Below are 22531 nucleotides of genomic sequence, written 5' to 3'. Positions count from 1 at the left end.
AGTGCGATTGCATTGACCATATGCAACAAGGCCTTAAACCACTAGGAATTTCCTAGTAGACGAGTTATAGCCTCGTGAGAGTTTTCAAAAGAAGATACTCACAAACTTCCGGTTATCTACTGGCGACTTCAAGAAACAAAGGGCTTGTTCCCTTAGTTGATCTCAAATATCTATACATCTCATTAGCGGGGAACAAGAACTAATTCCTATGAAACTTAAGTTAATAAATTCATAATAATTAAAAAATTTACATATGATCATGTATGCAGTGAATTTTTACAATGAACTGTACAAGCAGGGCCATTTCTGGATCCTTTGGAGAGCGTCCTTAAGTATGTTCTCACATGTATGTGTCAAAACACAAATTCTCTCATAGTTTTCACTCAGGGTTTGCTTACTCCAATGTGCAGTGGGCACATGTTTCCTCACATACTCAATGACAGTAAAAGAGCCGAGGTCGATAGATCACAACTACTACTTATTATCACACCACCCTACTCCTAGTTGAGCTCGAGGTCTTTATTAGGTAGTATGGGGCTTAGGTGGTAGTATAGAAGAAAATGGAATGGAAAATAAAAAATATGATAAGTATGAGAGAAGAGGGTCTTCAAAAATTTTAACATTAGAGAAATCCTTTGTTTGCTGCTTCTAAATATATTTTCCATGCTTAGCCCTTTTTGGCTTATTCACTCATTTTGATTTGATTTTTGGGAGTTCTAACTATGACTTTTTACTTTTTACTTGGAATTTTATTTCTATTTTTCTTTTCCTTTTCTTTTTGAAGCAAATAATTGATTTTTGTTTGGACAAGTCTTTCTCTTCACTTTTCTGCATTCATCCTATTTCTTATACTCATCAAATAGGTGAGTTTATTTTATTTTGGGGTTAATAGATGGGTAAGGAAATGTTGGTGAAAAACAAAAATGGCTAAATGAAAGGTTCAATGGGGCGACTAGCGGTAAAATTTGTATTGGTATGTATTTATGGCTATATCGATCCAAAGAAAGCCTAAATTCTCTTCTAGGATTCGGATGGTGATCAAGTAAGTAGACGTGTGATTTCTCTACTCGAAATAACTACTCTTCTGTGTCATTACTCATAAATCACTCCTGTCAAGGCTTTTAGGCTAGATTCTCACTGGATTTGAAATTAAGTAGTCTAACCGTGGGTCCCAGAAACTTACTGCTAAGTACAGTCAATGTTACTTATTGCATGAAAAGATGTAAAAACTATTGCCTACGTATTAACCTAAGTTTCAAGGAACAAATTCTCATCCTAGTGCTAAAGTGAGATTTTTAGACAATTTTCATCACAGAAAAGGAAACAAGACTTTCTCACTAAATACGTGTAAAAGAAAAGAAAGTAAAACTATAAATAAGCTAATAATATGCTAAATATTTGCAAAAAAAGTTCTAACTACCCCCAAACAGAAAGATACTTTGTCCTCAAAGTGTAAGAGAGAGAAAGAAGATACCTGAGAAGCTTGAGCAAAGATTTAGCGAACAAACTGCAACAAAATGGTATTCGGGTACAATATACAATATACCAAAAGAAAACTGAAAATATCACACTAAGCAAATAAAACAAACAACAAACAAAGAAGCAAACAAATATCACACAACAAAAAGGGAAAAATATACCAAATACATATATATACAGCCCAACATGTAAATTCAGAGCGCATCCAATCTAGGATCATCACGTGTGAAGTGCCACTCTTTAGCATCATGCCAGTTGATAATGGTCTGCCATAGTTCGCTCCATTTTGTAGCTCCAGATCGGTCCAAGTGTCGCAACATTTTATTGTCTTTCGGGTAGCAAGGACCATTCTTCAGGTACCTTGAACAACGTCGCCATACCCGAAACCATAAAGAACGAAGTATTTTATTTGCAGGACACATGGAATCTACTGTAACCCAGTCAGTAAAACTGTCCGAAAACTGAGGGAAGAAGACCCTCATTAAGCGGCTGGCGGTGACGGGTAAAAGTAAATAACGGTGTTGAAAGTCCCGAGCTCGTTTCAAATTCTGAACTACACAGTGAGTGATGTTAAAAAATGTATGCTGCTGAGCAAGTGCATTGAAGACGATGCAGGAAAACTCATTGGTAGTAGAAAAATGTCAATCTCCCATGACATTCAGAAGGATAAATAACATGGCATTCCCTACGTTCATCGTCATGCTCGCAAGGGGAATGTTTAGTTCAGGTCAGCGTAAACCGCCAGGTGCAGCATAGTTCTTCCTGCAGAGACCAGCACCGTAAGAGTAGTGAAAAGTAGGCCAAGAGAAGGAATTGTAAGTGTTTTGAGAGATGTATGGCAGAGTGGCGGTCAGCTCGTGATAAGGTAGGTCCAAAGCCATAGCTATCAGAGGTTCAGGAAAAACATGGTGTGTATCGCCAAGTCGGACTGTGAAGCCATCAAGGAAGAAACCATGTGCACGGTTGAAAGCAATTGTGTCTTCCATATGAGCATAAAAGTATGCAGCCAAACTGGGAGAATAAGTTTGCTCGGGTTGAAGAACGAGGGAAGACCAACCAATGTCGGCAATGAAGTCACGAAAATGAAATCCATAAGAGGGAGAATCCATCATAGCTTGGAAAGATTGTTCAGAAATAATTTGTGGAGTCGACATCATGAAAGAAAAGATGGTAAGTGTAAGGGAGGGATTTTAAGAACAAATATGATATGGAAGGTGAGGGCTAAGAGGTGTAACTTATAGCAATTAAGCCCAACAGACTAGTAATAAGTTTGATTAAAAGTAAAAAAGGTAGTTACATTCTTAAGCACCGAATAGTCCGCTCCTAAAAACTTGTGATTATGTTCTCCACTTACGATTAAACATGTATTATCCTTGAGGCACACAATGGCTGGAATAGGGAAAGCAAGAAAAATTGGAATCTAAGAATTGCATTAATGATGAAAGAAGATGGATGAAAGTGAGATTGTACTCCCAAGCAGAATTATAAACAAAAGGAGTAAAATGGGCTGTAGGAACACAATATTATTATAAAACTAATATACTTAATTACAACCTGAAAAACACACCAAACTGAACTATCACTAAAAAAAACACTCCAAATAACACATGAAAGCAAAATAGATGGACCTAGAAAGAAAAATCAAGTAAACAACCCAGAAACAAAGTCTAGTGATGAGCACAATGAGAAGAGGGAGGCCCTTGAGTAGGAAAAGTAGAAGGTTGAACGAAACTTGTCACAAGATGGTGAAGTTCATCAACTTGCCCGAGGAGTTGCTACTGTAGATTACCCTGGTTATCAAAAATCTCAATATTATGCTCCAAGTTGAAGGTATGATTTTTGAAGAACTGAGTGTGGGCCTGCATGAACTCTTTATAGTCCTCGTCATGCACCGTCTGACGTTCTTGTAGTTCTAGCAATTTCCCGATGAGGATGTTTTGACTGTTATGGAGGGCCATCAGACCTTGGTGAAGAAATCGAATACCTTCCATAGGATTAACAATGTTGGCAAGGGCACCCTCAGCAAAGAAATTCCCAGAAGAAAGAGTGTTGGTAGCTTGGTCATTGCTCTGATTCATTGCGGCAGATGGTGTCCAGTAACCGTCAAAGCAGTTGGAGTGAATTGTTATATTGCGAGCCAGTTTAACAGTGATCAGAGGATATTCAATGTAGAAATCCCACTTCAGCATGATTCATGTGACTATGGTAGGCAAAGGGGCTGCTCCACTTCTGGTACGAGTAATCGAATTCCAGAGATACCGGATTATGCAAAAATCGTCTCGTTTAGCTTGTAACACCCAGAGTAGGTGGAGAAGAGTTTTGTTTATTTCAGATATTTTGGCATTGCCAACGACATTGTTTGCCAACCAGTGGACCATAGCTAGTCGATTTTTTTGTAAGGACTTGTGATGAACAATATGAAGTTTGTTGTGGAATTCACCATACCGAATTGTTGCAAGCATGAGTTGTCGCACAGTTTCAAAAGGGGTTTCTTGAAGATGAACTTCAGGATTTGTCATGGGAATTTGAATGACCTCAGAAATGAGTTCCCAAGTTAATTCATGCTGCCTTCCATTCCTTAGGAAAAAGAATTTACCGTTATGGAAGTTGCTATGTTCGTAGAACATCATAACCAACTCTCGGGAAAATGTGGTTTGCAAATGATGCAAAAGAGGCACCCAACCCCGACGTATGATTTCAGTGTCGAAAAAGGGATGAAATAGTCCTTCAAGAAAATTTCTTTCAAAATCTTGTTCGGGCACTATTACTCGCCTATTAGCCATGGAAAGTAGAAAAGAAATAGAATGATGGATATGATGGAATGAAAGGGAGGGAGGTGGTTGTAAGAAAAAGTCTTACAGCCAAGATATAAGTAGACGTGGATGAGAATGGGAGTGAGTTGTGAGATCCGGATTATGTGGGGAAGGTCAAGACAAAAAGCAAATGAAACATGTGTTTTTGTCTGAATACTCTGACGTGGCATTCACGTGAAATGAGTAGTTTTCAAAGTGGGTGTTTTAACGTCAGATTCCCAAGACGAAGAACAAAATGTGTAAAAATATTAGAAAATACGGAGGAAGGTGTCACAATGAAGTTGGATCAACACATATTTTCAACCTTGGATCTCATAAAATAGGTCGTTTAACGTCAGATCCCTACGACGGTGATCGAGGCTTTCTTACTGAGGTAGAATAAATGGAGGAAGGTTTCACAAGGTAGTTAGACCAACACACATATTCTGAAAAGATATAGCAAACCCCGATTTTGGGCACCCATCTTGTACCAGAATTAACGCTTGCAACCACACACTCCAAGATAATTTTAAGAGAGGAAAAGAAAGGAGGGTTCGGGTACCAGAATGGTGCACTCCCTCTAAATAAGAATGGAATGGAGTGCACCGAAAGACAAGATGAGTCGTTTATAGTCAGATACTCGAGACTATATGGGGGGGTCTTTTAAAGTCAGATTCCCTAAGACTGTGCACACCTCAAGGTGGCACTGGATGAATGATACTCTGTCAACTATACACTAATAGTCGAAAGATTTGGGGGTCTAGTCATAAAAATATAATATAACATGCACTCCCAAACAAGAAGAAATGGTGTCCTTAAATTTTCTGATTGAAGAGTAACAAAGATAAACTTATCGACCCATCATAGAACTTATCCGGGATCCGGCATGTAACACTACATGTTGTAGTTGATCAAGAGAGTGAGAATGTCCCAAAAGATGATCTTGTGATACTTGAGATGAGAGAGAATGGAAGTGAGGTTGTAGTTGTCCTTCATGAGGCTTAGTTGATGAAAGAGAGGACAAACTAGTTTCCCCAAAATACTCAGGCAAAACTTGTCTCTCAACTATAGGTACAATGGACTCATGGGTATGTGGGCTAGGAAAAGATTTGTCACCGTGAGGATTGAAAAAGTTATACAGGACCTCTTAGGCAAAAGGCTCAAGTGCAAATTAGAGGTTCATTCGAAAAGGTCGAGAGATGGAAGGCATGATAGAGTTGACATTTCCGACGTCAGGCACCTCAATTTCGACTTGCATCACTTTAGAATCAGTGGTCTCGATTTCCTTACCCTTTTCTTCTGGAACTGTAACAAGTTCCATTATAACATCATCAAAATGTTCTAGTTTGGCCATTTCATTGTCCTCTTTTCCTATACTTTCAAAAATTTCCTCAATGGGTTCGTCCATATGTGTCGATTCATTTTCTAACACAAGGCCTAAAGAGTCCTTTGCAGGAATTTCTTCATTCATGAGTGCAGTGCGTTTTTCCAAATGACAAGGTTCACATTGACCGAAATCTGATGTTTCATTGTTTGTGGTTAACATGTCAATGATGAAATGTAAGGGTGATGGTGCACTAGGGTAAATGATAGACGCTAAATTTTGAGGCGTATAGGCATCATCAGAGGCTGTAAAGTTCACACAATAGTCAAATGGAGTTGTGGTTGTTCTGCAAATGGTTTATTTATGGTAACACGTTGGTCTACTTGTTCGTTGTGGTCTGGAATACATTGATTGTTCACGGTATTTATTGTTCATACCTGCTTAAAGGTATGAACAATGAGTGTTCATAGCTCCAATAGGTATGAACAATCAATGTTTATATATGTTTTGGGTATAAACAATCAATGTTCATATCTGTTTTGGGTTCATGTTTTTTTTTGTATGAACACGGATTGTTCATACCTAAAGAAGGTATGAAAAATCAATGTCTATATTTGTTTTGGGTATGAATATTTATTGTTCATATCTGTTTTGTTCATAGTCCAATAGGTATGAACACTCATTGTTCATACCTATTGTGGGTATGCACATTTATTGTTCATATATATTTTGGGTATGAACAATCAATGTTTATATCTGTTTTGTTCATACCAGCAGGTATGAACAATGAGTATTCATAGCTCCAATAGGTATGAACAATCAATGTTCATATCTGTTTTGGGTTCATGTTTTTTTTTTGGTATGAACACGGATTGTTCATACCTAAAGAATGTATGAACAATCAATGTCCATATCTGTTTTGGGTATGAACATTTACTGTTCATATCTGTTTTATTCATAGTCCAATAGGTATAAACACTCATTGTTCATACATATTGTGGGTATGAACAATCAATGTTCATAACCGGATTGTTTCAATTGGGTCGGGCCGTTTGTTTTTTTTCTTCAGGGGTATACTTGACCTTTCATCTACCCGAGCCGTTGTTATTTCGCGTCAAAGGTAAAATTGAACTTTCAACCACCCGGTCCTTGTGAGTGATTAAAAGAAAAATGTGTCCTGTAGAGTTCCTTTTTCGGCCAATTTGTCCACTAGAGTCGCTCTCTGTTTACTTTTTCTTTCTATTTTATGTTATTAAAATAACACCGTTACAAGCCTTCATTGTTGGTGCTAAATAAAGGGACACGTGTCAATCAATTCTTGTAAGGTGTAAAAAAATAATTTTTCCACCCGGCGGAGAAGATATGGCCTCTTAAACTTTATCATAACGGATGCTTCATAAGTTGAAACGAACATAACTTGGTAAATATGCTCAATTAATTACTTCAAAATAAAAGTTTCAAAATCATCATTTTCACACAAATAACACGCATTATATAATACCACCAAATAGCAATAATTTTTTGTCTATTTATATTTTAAAAGAAACCATATCTGAAGGAAAACAAGCGACATACACTGCATGAATGAAGTACTAAAGCGCACAATATGTAAATCACGTCGGTATATTTAGTTAAACAAATATTATCTAAATGAATTTACAATTGGAATTAGTTATCACTATTTCGATAAAATTTTTTGCACAAACCTCCTTATTATCTCGCGCCGGGTCCGCGAGGTTTGTTGACATCGTTTTCGAGTATTATATGGCAAAAATGTGAATTGCACGTCCTTTATAAAGTGCCACTTAACAGGGAAAAAACCAATCCTCTTCCTCTTGTCCTGTTGCCAAATGTCCATGCTCCCATTGAATTCTTTCGCCCAATCATCTCGGCTACACTACAGGCGGCCACTTGCAGTTACCTTAACAAAAGAAAGACGGAGAATATAGTATCGGTCCACTCAATTACAAAGGAGAAGACGCTTTGCATGGAGCGAATATACTACCAACAAAAAAAAAACATTCTTAAAAAGCATACCGAGAAAAAAGGAACTTTGGACACTTGCGCGCCTTTTCGCTCAATTTCTCCTGTGCATCTACACACTATCAAGCCTCCTATTATTCTTACGAGTACAAGCCCATACATACATTCGATACTCTTTATGAATGTCTTCACGGTATGATTTGATAACAAAGAAAAATGCATGATCATATGTTGTAGGAAAATCGGGGAAGATTATGCGTAGTCATCCCCTGTTGGGGATTACACCAATACCAATCGGTTCCCCACTACCGCGGATAACTTGTATGAACACAATTCAACTCGGACAAAATCTAAATATCAACTACAACCTATACTAACATGCCCAACTTCGCTAAACAACTATTAACAACGGATAATAATGTAAAGCGGTAAAAGCAAACCACAACACAAAGATTTACGTGGTTTGGCCAATGATGCCTACTTCCACAAGAGCCGGTTCTTAATAAAATGGGAAGGAAGATTACAATCTCTCTTTTCAGTCTCTCACCTTACTAGATCACTCTTATCTCTTTCTGAGGGTTGTATCTCTGTAAAGGTTCTCTCTCTTTGTTTTGATGCGGATTCCAATCCCGACTTGTTTTGGTTTGTTTTGTTAGGTTTTCCAAAACCTTGATTTTGGTTTTATCTCCAAAACCAAATTAGCGGAATCTTGTAGCAAGGGCCCACGAAAAATAGACTGACTGGCGCTCACTCTGGCCTGAGTGTGAAGACTGGAAATTTGGCGGCTGGTATCACTTTGGCGCTGGTCGCCCTATGTTCTTGGAACTCTGGCGCAAGTCGGCGCCTATCGAGCCTTGGTGGCGCGCCTTATCGCGATGCCGAATTGTCCGTTTCGTCGGCTCCGTTTTCTCCTCATGTGAGGGATAACTCAACAATCTCCCCCTCGAGCGGTGAGGGGGCTACCTCCATGCAATTGCCAAATCAGCGGGGGAGGAGTGCCCGCCATTCCGCAATAGCCACAACAAACATCAAACTTACCTTTCGGTAAGACTTTGGTCATCATATCCGATCCGTTCTTGTCGGTATGGATCTTCTCGATATACAAATGCTTGTCTTCGGTACTTCTCTAATCGATGATAACGCGTGTATGTGCTTGGATCTAGAATGAAAACTTCGGATTCTTGCTTTCGAGTGGATGGCTACGACGTCACGTAGAACTACAAACTGTTTACGCTTTTAGCCCTGGTTAAGTCGAAGAACCTCTTCATCATCCATAGCAACTCTTTTGCAACACTTTCGATGGCTGCAATATACAAACTACGTAGTGGAGAGGGCAACACACTTTGCAACTTAGATTGCCAAGAAGCGCTCCCCCGCAAAGTAACCCGGATAACCGGAGGTGGACTTCATCGAAGTCAACATCACGCCATATGCATCGATGTAGCCTTCAAGTAAGGGCTTACTTCCACCAAAGCACAAACATGATTTGGAAGTGCCTTTGAGATATCTCAATATCCACTTAACACCTTCCCAATGTTCTTTACCGGTTGGAAATCGCTTACCCGCAACGGCGAAAGCAATATCGGTCTAGTACACACCATGGCATACATCAAGCGCCCAGCTGCGGATGCATAAGGAATCTTTTCCATCGACTCTGCTCATGCTCACCTTTAGGACACATCTCTTTGGTCATGCGGGCGGGCCGCAAGCGGACAACCGGAGGCGGCTTGATCCATGTTGAATCTCTTGACACTTTACCGATGTAGCTTTCTTGAAAGCCACAACTTCCACTCTTTCGTCGCGGTGATCCGCGTCAGTATGCAAGTATCTGCTTTGCTTGATCCAAATCCTTCATCTCAAAGGACTTACTCAAGTCTTTTTCTTTCTTGGATATCTTGTTGATGTTTGGGCCAACTATCAACATGTCATCCACATCTGGTGATAGCCTGATGAAATCTCCATCACGGAAATCTCGAACAAGCGCCTGATGATCGGGCCGGACTTCTTGTATCCTTGCTTCACCATAAAGGGAGTCAAACTTTATGTACCTTTATCTAACCGGTGCTTGCTTCAACCCATACAAGCTCTTTATCGGCTTGCATACTAGGTGCTCCTTGCCTTTGACCTCAAAACCCTACGGTTTGGTCCATGTAGACATCTTCTTCCAAGGTCTCCATGAAGAAAAGGCGTCTTAACATCTAGGCTGCTCAACCTCTAGGTTCATACTTGCGGCCATACCCAATACCACCCGGATAGAAGTCATCTTCACTACTGAGAGAGAAAATCTCATCAAAGTCGATCCCTTTTCTTTGACCGAATCCGCTTCCCAACAAGGCGAGCTTTTGTGCCTTGGGTGAGGATTGTTCTCCTCATGCTTGACTTTGTATATCCACTTATTCTTGAGAACTTTTCTCCCTGTGGGTTTCTCAACTAACTTCATAAGTGTGATTCTTATGCAAAGAATCCATCTCGTCATCGCATGGCCTTCAACCACTTTTCTTTATGCGTACGCTTCAAGTGCCTCTTGATAGTACATAGGTTCTCCACCATCCGATATGATAGTAGCGCACATTATGTGGTGGATACTGGTTGAAGCTATTCTCCTCTGTCGGACCTCCTTGCCCCATCTGGCGGTGCCTCGGGGAGGATACACTACTGCTTGCTCGGTGGTGGTTCATGCATCTCATCTGCATCTTCTATACCAATAGGTTCTATCCCATCATGAAGCAATAGGATTCTCATCATGAGCTTCAAACTCATGGTTCTCTGCATTCTCGATGCCTTACGCGACGTTCCACGGTAGGAACTTCTGGTTTACGAATCAACAAGATCATTGGTGAAAGCTTGCTTCTTTCACCCTCCCTCAAAGTCTGCTATGGTTTGGTCTTCTAAGAACACAACATCTCGACTTCGGATTACCTTCTTGTTAATCGGATCATAGAGTTTGTAACCAAACTTTTCATCTCCATAACCGGAAAAATGCAAGCGCTTGGCTTTGTCATCAAGCTTGGATCTCTCATCCCCGGAATATGCACAAATGCCCTGCACCCAAATACCCCAAGTATCCATAATCAACATCTCTGCGACCATACTCTCTGCGGATAATCACTATTGAGGCTTTCTTTCGGTGACAGGTTGATCACATGCGGTATGACGCATTGCTTCTACCGGTAGCTTCTAGGTAGCTTAGAGTGAGATAACATGCATCTTATCCTCTCTACAATGGTGCGGTTCATTCTCTGCTATTCCATTCATTTGCGGTGTCTTGGGAGCGGTGCGCTCATGCCGAATCCCATGACTCGGCAATACTCTTCAAATGGCCCAATGTAATCTCACCCCCATTATCGGCGAATACACTTCAACAACTTCCGGTCTCTCTTTTCCACCTTTGTGGAATTTCTCAAACACGCCAAGTACTTCATCCTTGGTCTTCGGACTATAGACCCATATCTTTCTTGTAGCATCATCAATGAATGTCAAAGTCGAAACTCCACGGTGGGACTTCACTCTCGTAGGACCACATAAGTGCGTATTGCACTAGTTCAAGGGCGGTGTCCTTTTCGTGAGCGGGAATCTTTGGAAAGACACCACTGTGTTGCTTTCCTACCAAACAATGAGTACATGTATTTAAATGTGTACCTTTAATGTCCGGCATGGCCTTTTGCTTAGCAAGAACTTCCATCCCTTTTTATGTGACCGCGATCTCTTGTGCCACGGTTCGGATGAAGCTTCTTAACACCCGCGCGTTAGAATACGCTTTACAAACTAGCGTGTTTTGTAAAGAGAGCAAGTTTTCTTTCCTCGGCTGCTACAATGGAACCTCTGCTTTCGGTTTCCATACCCGTTACCAAGCGAGTTCACAAAGCCATCGTCATCTAATTTCCGGCCGAAATTAGGCTTAACCGTATGTCGGGGACATGTCTTACATCCTTGAGTGTCAAGGTGTAGCCGACATTGGTTTCTATATGAACATCTCCAATGCTCAGTAATCTTGAGACGCCATCAGCATTTACCCATCCTCACTTCACCATATTCACGCACGGTGTAGGTAGTGAAGAATCCAATCGGCGATTGTGGCGTGATTGGATGCTCTGTATCTATCACCAGCTCTGTATCGACGACATGAGGTACTTTCGGGCAAAGCACACACCACAATCGACCTGATTCCCACTAGGTCATCGACTAGTGCGGTAGTATCTCCGCTTTGTGTTTCCGTTCCTCGCACCATGTCTTCATGTACCGCGGTTATTCTTCTCATCCCTCTTGATTATTACGCGACTCATATCTGAAGTGGCCTTTGGTGGCACAATAGTAACATTGCCTCTCGCCTTAGGAGTTCTAGCTTCACCCCCTAGATTTATACGTCATCACCTCTAGAGCGAGATGGTTTTTCGCCGACCTCTCCCCGTTTCTGCGTGAAAAGGACCTGCGAGTTAGAAGAGCCGCTTCTTGCACTCCTTTCTAGTCTCCTCATTCAACAAAGGCGTGGTAGCCATCTCCATGGTAACAATTCCATCCTTGGGTGCTCCATGTAGAAGCGCTAATGTCTCCCAACTTTTCGGTTAGAGCCTAATAGAAACAAAGCCTCAACCGTCTCCCAAATTGATCTTCATCAAATGCATCGATTGATGATATTCGTACTTCATTAAGATGCTCGGATTATTGAAGAACCTTCTTGGTGCCGTTAATGCGCAAACTTCTTAACGACTAGCACTTTGTTTCCACCCGACTTCCTCTCTCATAAAGGTCTTCGAGTTTCTTCCATAGTGAAGTTTTTTGTAGTCTCTTGGGCCACATGGTGAAAGACAACGTCATCTATCCATTGTCGAATGTACCCGATAGCTTTTACGTCAAGCTTTTTCCATTCACCTCATCGATCTTTTACGGTTTTACTCCCTCATTCTCAATGGGAAGTGCCAAGTCCTTGCAATATAGCAAGTCTTCCATCTTGGCTTTCGGATGGTGTAGTTCTTCCTATTCGGACTCATCATACAGTGTTCACGGAATGGTCCATCTCTACAAGTTATTTAACCTCAAATCTTCTCTCGGGGAATTTGGTCAAACACCGCCCGACCAAGATTAGGATAACACCCCAGGCTATTCTAACGGCTCGATACCACTTGTTGGGGATTACACCAATACCAATCGGTTCCCCACTACGGATAACTTGTATGAACACAATTCAACTCGGACAAAATCTAAATATCAACTACAACCTATACTAACATGCCCAACTTCGCTAAACAACTATTAACAGCGGATAATAATGTAAAGCGTAAAAGCAAACCACAACACAAAGATTTACCGTGGTTCGCCAATGATGCCTACTTCCACAAGAGCGGTTCTTAATAAAATGGGAAGGAAGATTACAATCTCTCCTTTCGGTCTCTCACCTTACTAGATCACTCTTATCTCTTTCTGTGGGTTGTATCTCTGTAAAGGGTTCTCTCTTTGTTTTAGTGCGGATTCCAATCCCGACTTGTTTTGGTTACGTTTTTGTTAGGTTTTCCAAAACCTTGATTTTTGGTTTTATCTCCAAAAAACCAAATTCGCCGAATCTTGTAGCAAGGGCCCACGAAAATAGAGACTGGAAGCGCTCTTCTCTGGCCTTGATCGTATTTGAAGACACCTGAAGACTGGAAGCTTCGAAGCCACTGGCCACTTTGAGCTGGTCGCCTATATGTTGGAACTCGACGGCGAAGTCAAGGCTTCTATCGAAGCTGCGCTATGCCGATCGCCGAATTGTCCGTTGTCCTCGGCTCGGTTTCTCTCCTCATGTGAGGGATAACTCCAACAATCCACCTAATTCGATTGGTTGAGCTGTTATTCTTATCGATTATCATCACCGTTAGTTACCGGAGATACCGATTATAAATTGAAATCGTGATTAGTACCAAAGAAATGCTTATGGAAAATGCCTAGTGGAGGCTCAAATGATATAAACTTACTTGCCATCCCTTGGGTATCGGATAACCTCCAAACTCAACATCCTTCAAGGTCTTTCTAAAGCCACCAAATATAGGAGGGAGATTCTTAGAATCTTCAATGCTACTCTCCATGTGTACTTCATCTTGGTAAGATCCTCCCACGTGAGAAGCTCTCTCGAGGTCTTGCTCTTTGCTATTTCTTCATGTTCTGAAATTCCAAATTCATCAAGATTACAAAGCATAAATATTATGACAACGGAAGGAGAAACAATGCGCTAATTGTAATTGAATAATTTTTCATGAATAACGGAGCATAGATTGAAATCACCACATACCGCACTAAAGTGGCGGAGTTCAACTAGGTTGCTTATATGCCATGCTTTATTTTGTGTTATCGAGATTAAAGCGGAGGGTTATGCTATTCATTTGTACATTACTTACCCGAAGTCACGATAGCATAAACATTTGGATTATTGCCAAGAAGTTGAACGATGAAAGTAATGAGGACGGAAGATGTGTCATGTCCCGCAGTCATGACAAGCATAACATTGTCCACAATCTCCTTCTCCGATAATAATGATGCATTGTCTTCTCCACGGATGCTAAGCAAACTAGTGATGAGGTCTTGATTAGGAGAAACCGGTTGTTTCTCTAAAGCCAATCTCTTTTTCGTGTATAATGTCCATGACCGTGTTTTGGATCTTTGAGCTTGCCCGAATGCTACTATTAAAGCGGGTGAAAGGCAAGTTCACTGGGGTATCCACATTCCCCTATCATCTGCTCAAACCAAAGTACAAATTTCGTTCTCCTTGCTCCGGGCTCAATCCAAATAGAAGAGAGCAAATTATGTGGAAGGTAAGGGTCTTCATGAGTGGCAAAACCTCAGTATAGACTTATCAAATTAGACTATTTGATTAATTTTTCTTTATGTTAGATTTATTTCTGCCATAACTAGAAATAAATAAAATTTAGCTAAATGGTTGGGCTCTGGGATAAATTCAGGGGAAGATTCAGTGAAGAATTCATCCATAAAAATTTCATTCGCCCATCCTTATGTAAAAGACACTCTTTAACAAAGTTAGTCAAACTAGCTTTGTCACTTGATAATTTTGATTTCGAAACGAGTTTCAAAGCAGAATTGGATATGTATTTCCAATGAAATGCCACTTAGATAAGTAATACCAACGACAATACATACTAGATACCACTCTAAGAGTCTAGGCTTAACAACAAAAATTAGAAATGTAGTAGTAGTTCTTGTTGGAATCTCCAAGAGTATTTCAAAATACTTGTGTGTGTGTGCAAAGTGGAGGAGATGAACTATGTGTGTTCTCTCCACTTTAGTGCATTGTGTTTAGTCCCACATTGGTGAACCACCACTAGCAAGTGAGGTATATGAGAAATTCCTCCATCATAAGGGCGTGCCCTTAGGGTACAAAGGCTTTTGTGTTAGGAGGGAGGACTCACCCAAAGCCACACACACATTACAAGTGGATCTTCAAAAAGAAATTGAAACTAGATGGTTCCATTAGAAATACAAGACTAGTTGCCTTTCTCCACCACCACCATTGGAAGGGGGGGCGAAACCTATAAGTTACAAGTGGATCTTCAAAAAGAAATTGAAACTAGATGGTTCCATTAGAAATACAAGACTAGTTGACGTTACAAGTGGATCTTCAAAAAGAAATTGAAACTAGATGGTTCCATTAGAGATACAAGGCGGATTCTCCCAGAAAAAAGGCATTGACTATTTTGATACTTATGCTCCTGTAACTAGGATTTCTTCTATAAGAGTTCTAATGGCTCTAGCTGCTATTCATAATTTATTTATTCATCAAATAGATGTAAAAACTGCATTTTTGAATGGTGATCTTGATAAAGAAATATATATGATGATTGACCGAGGGAATACGATAGTACGGGGAATGAGCATAAGGTATGCAAGTTAGTTAAGTCTTTATATGGGTTGAAACAAGCCAAAACAATGGCATGAAAAGTTTGACAATGTCATGATGTCTAATGGATATCACATAAATGATCTTTGATAAATGTATTTACTTTAAATCTTTTTGATGTGAATACATATGTGATTATCTGTCTATATGTGGATGACATGTTAATCATGAGTCCTAGCCTTGATGTTGTGAGAAACACCAAGATGTTTTTATCCTCCCAATTTGAAATGAAGGATTTGGGAGAAGCTGATGTGATTCTTGGAATCAAAATCATCGAGAAGCTTGATGATGGCTATACGCTTTCACAAGAGCACTATGTTGAGAAGTTTTTGAAGAAGTTTAACTTTTATGATAGTAAGCCTGTGTCGACACCTTATGAGGCAAATAGTAAACTTCAGAAAAATGCTCAACATGGTGTCCTTCGGTCTAGATATGCCCAAATTATTGGTAGTCTCATGTACTTGATGAATTGCACTAGACTTGACATTGCTTATGCAGTTAGCAAGTTAAGCAGATACACTCATTGTCCTAGCCAAGAACATTGGAGTGCGTTAGAGAGACTAGCCAAGTACTTGAGAGGAACAATGAATTACGGCATACGGTTTAGACAAACTCCACCTGTGATAGAGGGTTATTGTGATGCAACGGATATCTCGATTCTCATGATATCAAGTCCACTAGTGGTTATATTTTCACCCCTAGGTGGAGGTGCGATTAATCGCTTGGAAATCTTCTAAGCGGACCTTGATAGCTCGTTCAACCATGGAGTCCGAGCCATCGCTTTAGATAAAACAAGTCTTTGAGGCTGAGTGGCTTAGAAACCTCTTGGCGGATCTTTCTATTGGTACAAAACCGCCTCGGTATTGCTATGCATTGTATTTGTCGCCGCGATAGCAAAGGCAAAAAGCAAATTGTATAATGGGAAAAGCGGGCATATTAAATGCGAGACTCTGATCTATAAAGCATTTCTTTGGAATGGAGTTGTGGCTCTAGATTATGTGAGGTCGAGTTAAATTTGGCCGATCCTCCGACAAAACCGCTTAACGAGGAGACAAGTGGTTGAAACGTCGGGGATGGGACTTTTGCCTTAGATAGAGGGCGACAATCGGCGGCAACCCCACCTATGTGATTGGAGATCCCATGAAGTAGGTTCAAAGGGAAAAAACAAGTCACCTCATTAAGCTCGGTATGCTATTGTCTTTCTTTGAGACGCCCGTCCCCTATGACTAGATAGCATTATTGTATACTTTGTATAACTTGAATTGCAATGAGAAAGGATGAGTTATCTTACTCTTAATGGAATCCATAGTCCATTTTTTTTTTTTTATGAGATAGTGTATTCTAACTGCTCTGTACACTTGATGGATATCCACCTACGTGAATGTAGAACTGGCTCGGTTCTTATGAGTATTCAGGCAAGTACTCTAGAGCATTCATGGAACACAAGCAGTGCAAGGGCCAAAAAGCGCAACACCGCAGAACAGGCATATAATAAAAGAACAATGTGGGTGCATGTGCTCTATTTTACTACAAGGGAATGTTGGTTCAAAGATTTTTTAATCCACCACTTTCATGTATTATAAAACATGTTACCCTATGACTGGTTCAAGCCCGAAAAACACCAGTATCTTATGCATTTTTTTTTCGATTATCGGCTCGGCATTAACCGTTTTCTTTTGAAATATCCTATTCCAAAATAGTGGGGGACTATTAGTATTTTGAAATAGTGGGGGATTGTTGGAATCTCCAAGAGTATTTCAAAATACTTGTGTGTGTGTGCAAAGTGGAGGAGATGAACTATGTGTGTTCTCTCCACTTTAGTGCATTGTGTTTAGTCCCACATTGGTGAACCACCACTAGCAAGTGAGGTATATGAGAAATTCCTCCATCATAAGGGCGTGCCCTTAGGGTACAAAGGCTTTTGTGTTAGGAGGGAGGACTCACCCAAAGCCACACGTGCGCGCCCGCCCGCCCCGCACCGAGCGGGTTCGGGCTTGGGCTTGGGCTTATTGTCTAGTGGGTAGTGGCTTGCCAATTGCTGGAAGTTTCGGCTAGAGTTCTACTTCGACTTGGTTTTGTGAAACCGACTTTGAGAGGTGTCCTTCTCCCATCTGGTAACCGATTGATACCTCTATATAAACACTATTTGTGTCTATAGGGGATTGATTCTGAGAGAGAGAGAGAGAGAGATAGGAGCTAGAACTCGAGTGCACTAGCAAATCCTTTACAGACCAGACGCATAGAGAGACCAGTACAAACTTCTTCTTCTTCTTCTTCTTCTTCTTCTTCTTCTTCTTCTTCTAGAGGGTAGTCTGTTCTAGTGCAAAGTTAGGCTGCTGTTAACCATTGAATCTTGTGAGGGAAGGCGCTTTGTTGCCTTCTCGCACCATTGGAAGGGAAATCTTTCCTTAAGGACAGCTTAATCCGCGCCTTGGTTATTACCTTTTATTCTGTCCTTGTCTTCTATTGTTTTCTTTTATCTACTTACAACAGTTCTGACTTACTGTGACCTTTTACTTGCCTTGCATTGCCAGTACATCTCAAGGTGCTTTCTTACTTCTCCATCCATCTTGCCAACGTATTGTTTCAACACTTCTGGCTTCAAAAATGTCATAATTGCACCCCTAACGCGTTTATGATCCTCACCACTCAACTCCAACAAATTCCTTTTTCCTAATAATGTCGAAATCGATTGAGGCTGCTGGTTGTTGAGTGTGTCACTCGTGAACATAAACTTGTTTGCAGCTTGTCCATGAATAAAAACTGTTGGAAGCCCAAAGAGAGTGAGCTTTGATATTGGACCGTACTTGCTTGCTCTCTCTTCGATCCATTTCTCAGCTGTGTTTGCCTTCATGGCTCGGAGAAGACTCAAACTTTGGCCTATCATTGGGATTCCTAAGGATCCAGGTGGTAATCTGTCTGGTGATCTTTTTTTAGTGACAAAGGAGGATGGGAAAAAGAAAGAGGAGGAAAGTGAAGAACAATACAAGTTCCATGGTGGAGTAAGAGATCAGAATGGGAGAGAGGGGATTGAGAGGGTGGAAAAACAATGATAAGAGTACCGATTTGGTTGCTTCCAATCTTATGGCTTGAATAGATCAACCTACTACGTAAAAACTGACTAGTATCTAAGTTTTGACTTCACTGATTTTGATTCCAATGAGTATGGACAAAACCACCTCACACAATTAATTCTTTAATTGAGATCGTGTTTGGTGTAATCTGAAGCTTGATTTAATGAAACAACAATTTTAGTTACAAACAATGAGGTAGTAATCTGAAGATTGATTTGCAAGCATTATTCCAGGTAGAATATGGACAAGTACATCTAAAGTGTTTGATTCGCCAGTTAAAAAGTTTCCATGGCATCCACTAATCAGTTTACAATTTCATGAAATATGACTATATGAGCGTGCAAGGGAATTTTACTGGACTAAAACTCAGGAACTCAGGAACTCAACAAACGACATGTTCTTGTTATGAGCCTACTAGAAACTGTACTGGTCTTGAGAAGTTCAAACACAATAGAACTAGATAAATAAGAAAAGAAGAGAACTCTCTGCTTCAAAATGAAGTTCTGAGCCTAAGAGAAATTCTCTCATTAATTTTCTGACATAAAAACCTTACAGGGAAAGTATTACCTATAAACTCTCATTTTCTAACAACCACTATCTCACCGACTCTGAAAATTCCCTCACGTGGCATGGCACTCTAACTAATTTCTGGATTAAGCTAGAAGCGGACTAACAAAGATGCTTTAAGGGCTAGATTAACTGATATATGTAAAATTGACTGACCAAACTACCACTACAGAGACTGCCCTTCTGTAACTCCATTTGCTCAGCATGATTTAGAGAGAACTTCAGGCATGGGACATGACAGAAACCTTCGCTGACCTTAATTTTTCCCATCTTCCTTGTACTCCTTGCTAATGATTTTTTCTTTTTTGGCAATAGCATACTTATATTAGAAAAGATTAACTGGGCTTACAAACCGGGGAAAACCCTCCACGTACTACGTACATTCTCATACTTACAATCCTTGTTGATGTTTTTGGTGTTAAGAATCTGGTTTTGTCCAAACATACACCCTGCCAGAATATGATAAGACACTAGGATCTACATATACCTCATTAGCCTGCAACTAATTCCATGCAATTTGTTTCTTCTAATGTTCATAGGGGCTCTCAAAAGAAAGCAGTAAAGATAAATGGCAAGCAATTATGGTAGTTTCACCTAATAGATGACATTGAAACAGTAAGGCTAGGCCTGTTTGAACAGCAAATATGGATACCTTTTGAAACAGAATATGAACTCACAGTAATTGCTTGAAGATTGGGTAGGCCAGTTGGTGCTTCCACCACCAAAATCGTCCCAACAAGGACGGAAATCCACTCATAACTTTGCTCCCATTTCAGAATTGCAAAATTCTGCAAGTATTTGCGTTCTTTTTTAGTGGTGGAACAGCAACCAATTCCTTGACTCGTCCCCTATTCTAATCAAAATTCTTCCTCGAATAGATTACAGAGTTCCCAATTGGCAGTGCACACAAACACAGCCTAACAAAAAGTAAAACAAAAGGAAGGTGTAGTCATCAGAACAAAGGTTGTTTACATTCACTTTCGAAGATAAGTGGCGTTTGTTCACCTTGAGACACAACAATATTAATCATTCAACACAGTGGACCATACAGAAACACATTTTACATAAGAGTGCAATAGGCAAACAACAGATGTGATTAGTACAACCAAACCCCACAAACTCGAGCTCCAGTTGAAGAAAAAAGATGACCACCAGTTGACCAGTGTTACTCAGCCTTGGTAGGAATATGGTTGCCACCAGTCGCAATCTTATACAGATAAAAGCCAGTCATGAGAGCACTGCAAGAAAATAAAACTATTAGCATGCAGATAAACCTTTTATGACTGACACAAAGAACTCGTCAAACAAACACAAAACAAAATGAAGGACGAAGAAGTTGTTAGGAGACCTATATTAAGTAGTACTTTAGTTAGTAATAGACTTCTATTTTGATTAGACTTTGTTAATTTAGCTGCTTATAAAAAAGAACTAAGATGTAATTCTGTTTTGGTATCGACCAATTTTAATAAGAAGGTTTTAGGTGGTTTGGTCTCCAATCAAAGGATCAATTAGGTGGTTTATCTCCAATCAAAAGATTACTTAGGGTTCTTCATCAAATTGAGTTAAGAATCCTAACATACCAGCGCCATTCTTTTTTGGGTACAATTTTTTTTTCCCCCTCTTCCACACAATGGTGCAAGTTACTGTTAAAGAGGTTAACGAACGCGCATCATCGAAGGGAAATTGGATCAGCAACATGCCGGATTCAACACCAGCTTGCATAATCTAAGCAATGAGGTGAAGGCAATTACTGATACTATAGGTACGCACAATGATCAACTTACTCAATTAAACAAAGTGTGAACTCTCTTGTGGCCTTTTTCACCAATCCCGCAACCGTTCAAGTTCCTACCAATCTACCGACCATCGTTCCTACCAATCCAACGACTAGTCAAGATGGTGAACTACGCCAAGAAGGTCCTCGAGTTCCTTTTGTTTTTCCTCAGGGTGTCACTCAAGTACAAGGTGTTCAATTACAAGGACGTACACTACGAATCGATTTTCCTCAGTTTGACGGTAAAAATCCGGAAGATTGGGTTTTCCGAGTGGAACAATATCAACAAGTTCATGGCCTACCTGCTGCTCAATTGGTTCCAATTGCTTCCATTCACTTAGCCGGTGATGCAGTAGCTTGGTATCGGTGGATGCGACACTCTATTGGCCCTATGACTTGGTCAAATTTTCTCATGCACTTTGTGTTCATTTTGGGGATCGCAAAAATCTAGACCCTGGTGGCTCTCTTTCTAAACTTCGCCAAACAAGTACCATTCACGAGTTTCTGCGGGAGTATGAACGCTTGGCTAACTTGGTTCCCGGTTTACCGGAATCTCATCTGATTAGCATGTTTATTTCTGGTTTGCGTGATGATATTCGAGCTAGTATGCGGACCCTTCGGCCCTCAATGCTCGCCGAAGCTTTTGACTTTGCTCTTGCCAAGGAGGAAGAACTTGCTGCTCTCCACGAATTTTCTATTCGCCATGCTCCTCCTCGTCTTCAACCTTTGAAGTTTGCATCCACTTCATCAAAAACAACACCTCCAGGTTTTAAACTTCTTCCTTCGGCTGAATTACAGGAACGCCGCTCTAAAGGCTTATGTTTTCATTGGGATGAACTTTATAAGCCTGGACATCAATGCAAGATTAATCAAGTTTTGCTTATTGATGCTCATGAACCTCCTTTTGTGGATGATGTGTGTCACAGCCCGATTTTCTAAACAATTAAAAATAATGAATATTTCAAATATAAATATCTCAAACATCATTATGTCAATTGTCTAAAAGCCCATTTATGGCCGGGGTGATACAACATATGCCAAGCGCAAAACCCACATCACAGCAGGGATCAACTTAACAACAAAAATCTCCAAATTCCTCAACTATCACTTTATTGTTGAACTTTTCTTCCGATCAAATACAAACATAAACAAACTTTTAAGAATAAAATTTCCAACATCGTATTCCGTACGTATAAAAATGCCAACTCACGTTATTACATCATTCCAAAGATCGGACTAATAAACTAAACTCCCGTGAACCGCCTCCAAAGGAATCCAAATCACGCGTCATGGTTCGCCTTCCACCTATGTTTTAACACACCCGCGCGCCAAAAAACAAAGCAAACATGGGTCAACAAAATAGAATTCTTTGGTATGAGTAGACTAACCACACATATAAACATTATCATGCTTTAATTTTCCAAATAATCACTTTATATTTTTTCCATAACTTAAGCATTCCACAAATTGGAAGGCGGTGGATAGCTATTTCAACCGCATAGCTTCTTCCAAAGCAAGACTTCCATTTATTTTCACTCATTCAAATCACTGTTTTAATAACTAAATCATTTTAATTAAAACTTACCGATATCCATTTCAGTATAAAGGGTAGGACCGGCGTCCCTGCACAAAATGTTATTAAGTCCTACCCTCCTC

At 40.2% G+C, this 22531-nt stretch overlaps 1 long non-coding RNA gene and 1 pseudogene across 1 annotated transcript; both read right to left on the bottom strand.

Annotated features, from left to right (window-relative positions):
• Window positions 1–5442: 5442 nt before the first annotated feature.
• Window positions 5443–18456, bottom strand: LOC147485762 (taxane 13-alpha-hydroxylase-like; annotated as a pseudogene).
• Window positions 18457–20045: 1589 nt separating this feature from the next.
• On the bottom strand, window positions 20046–21785 carry LOC147485761 (uncharacterized). Its single transcript, XR_015201672.1, has 2 exons — window positions 21178–21785; window positions 20046–20339 (listed from the first exon to the last, which is right to left on the bottom strand). It is a non-coding gene; the product is annotated as an uncharacterized LOC147485761 (long non-coding RNA).
• Window positions 21786–22531: the final 746 nt, after the last annotated feature.

Source organism: Coptis chinensis, chromosome 7 (genome assembly GCF_015680905.1).
Source record: "Coptis chinensis isolate HL-2020 chromosome 7, ASM1568090v1, whole genome shotgun sequence".
Classification (NCBI taxonomy): Eukaryota; Viridiplantae; Streptophyta; class Magnoliopsida; order Ranunculales; family Ranunculaceae; genus Coptis; species Coptis chinensis.
This window is presented reverse-complemented; position numbering and strand designations above follow the sequence as displayed.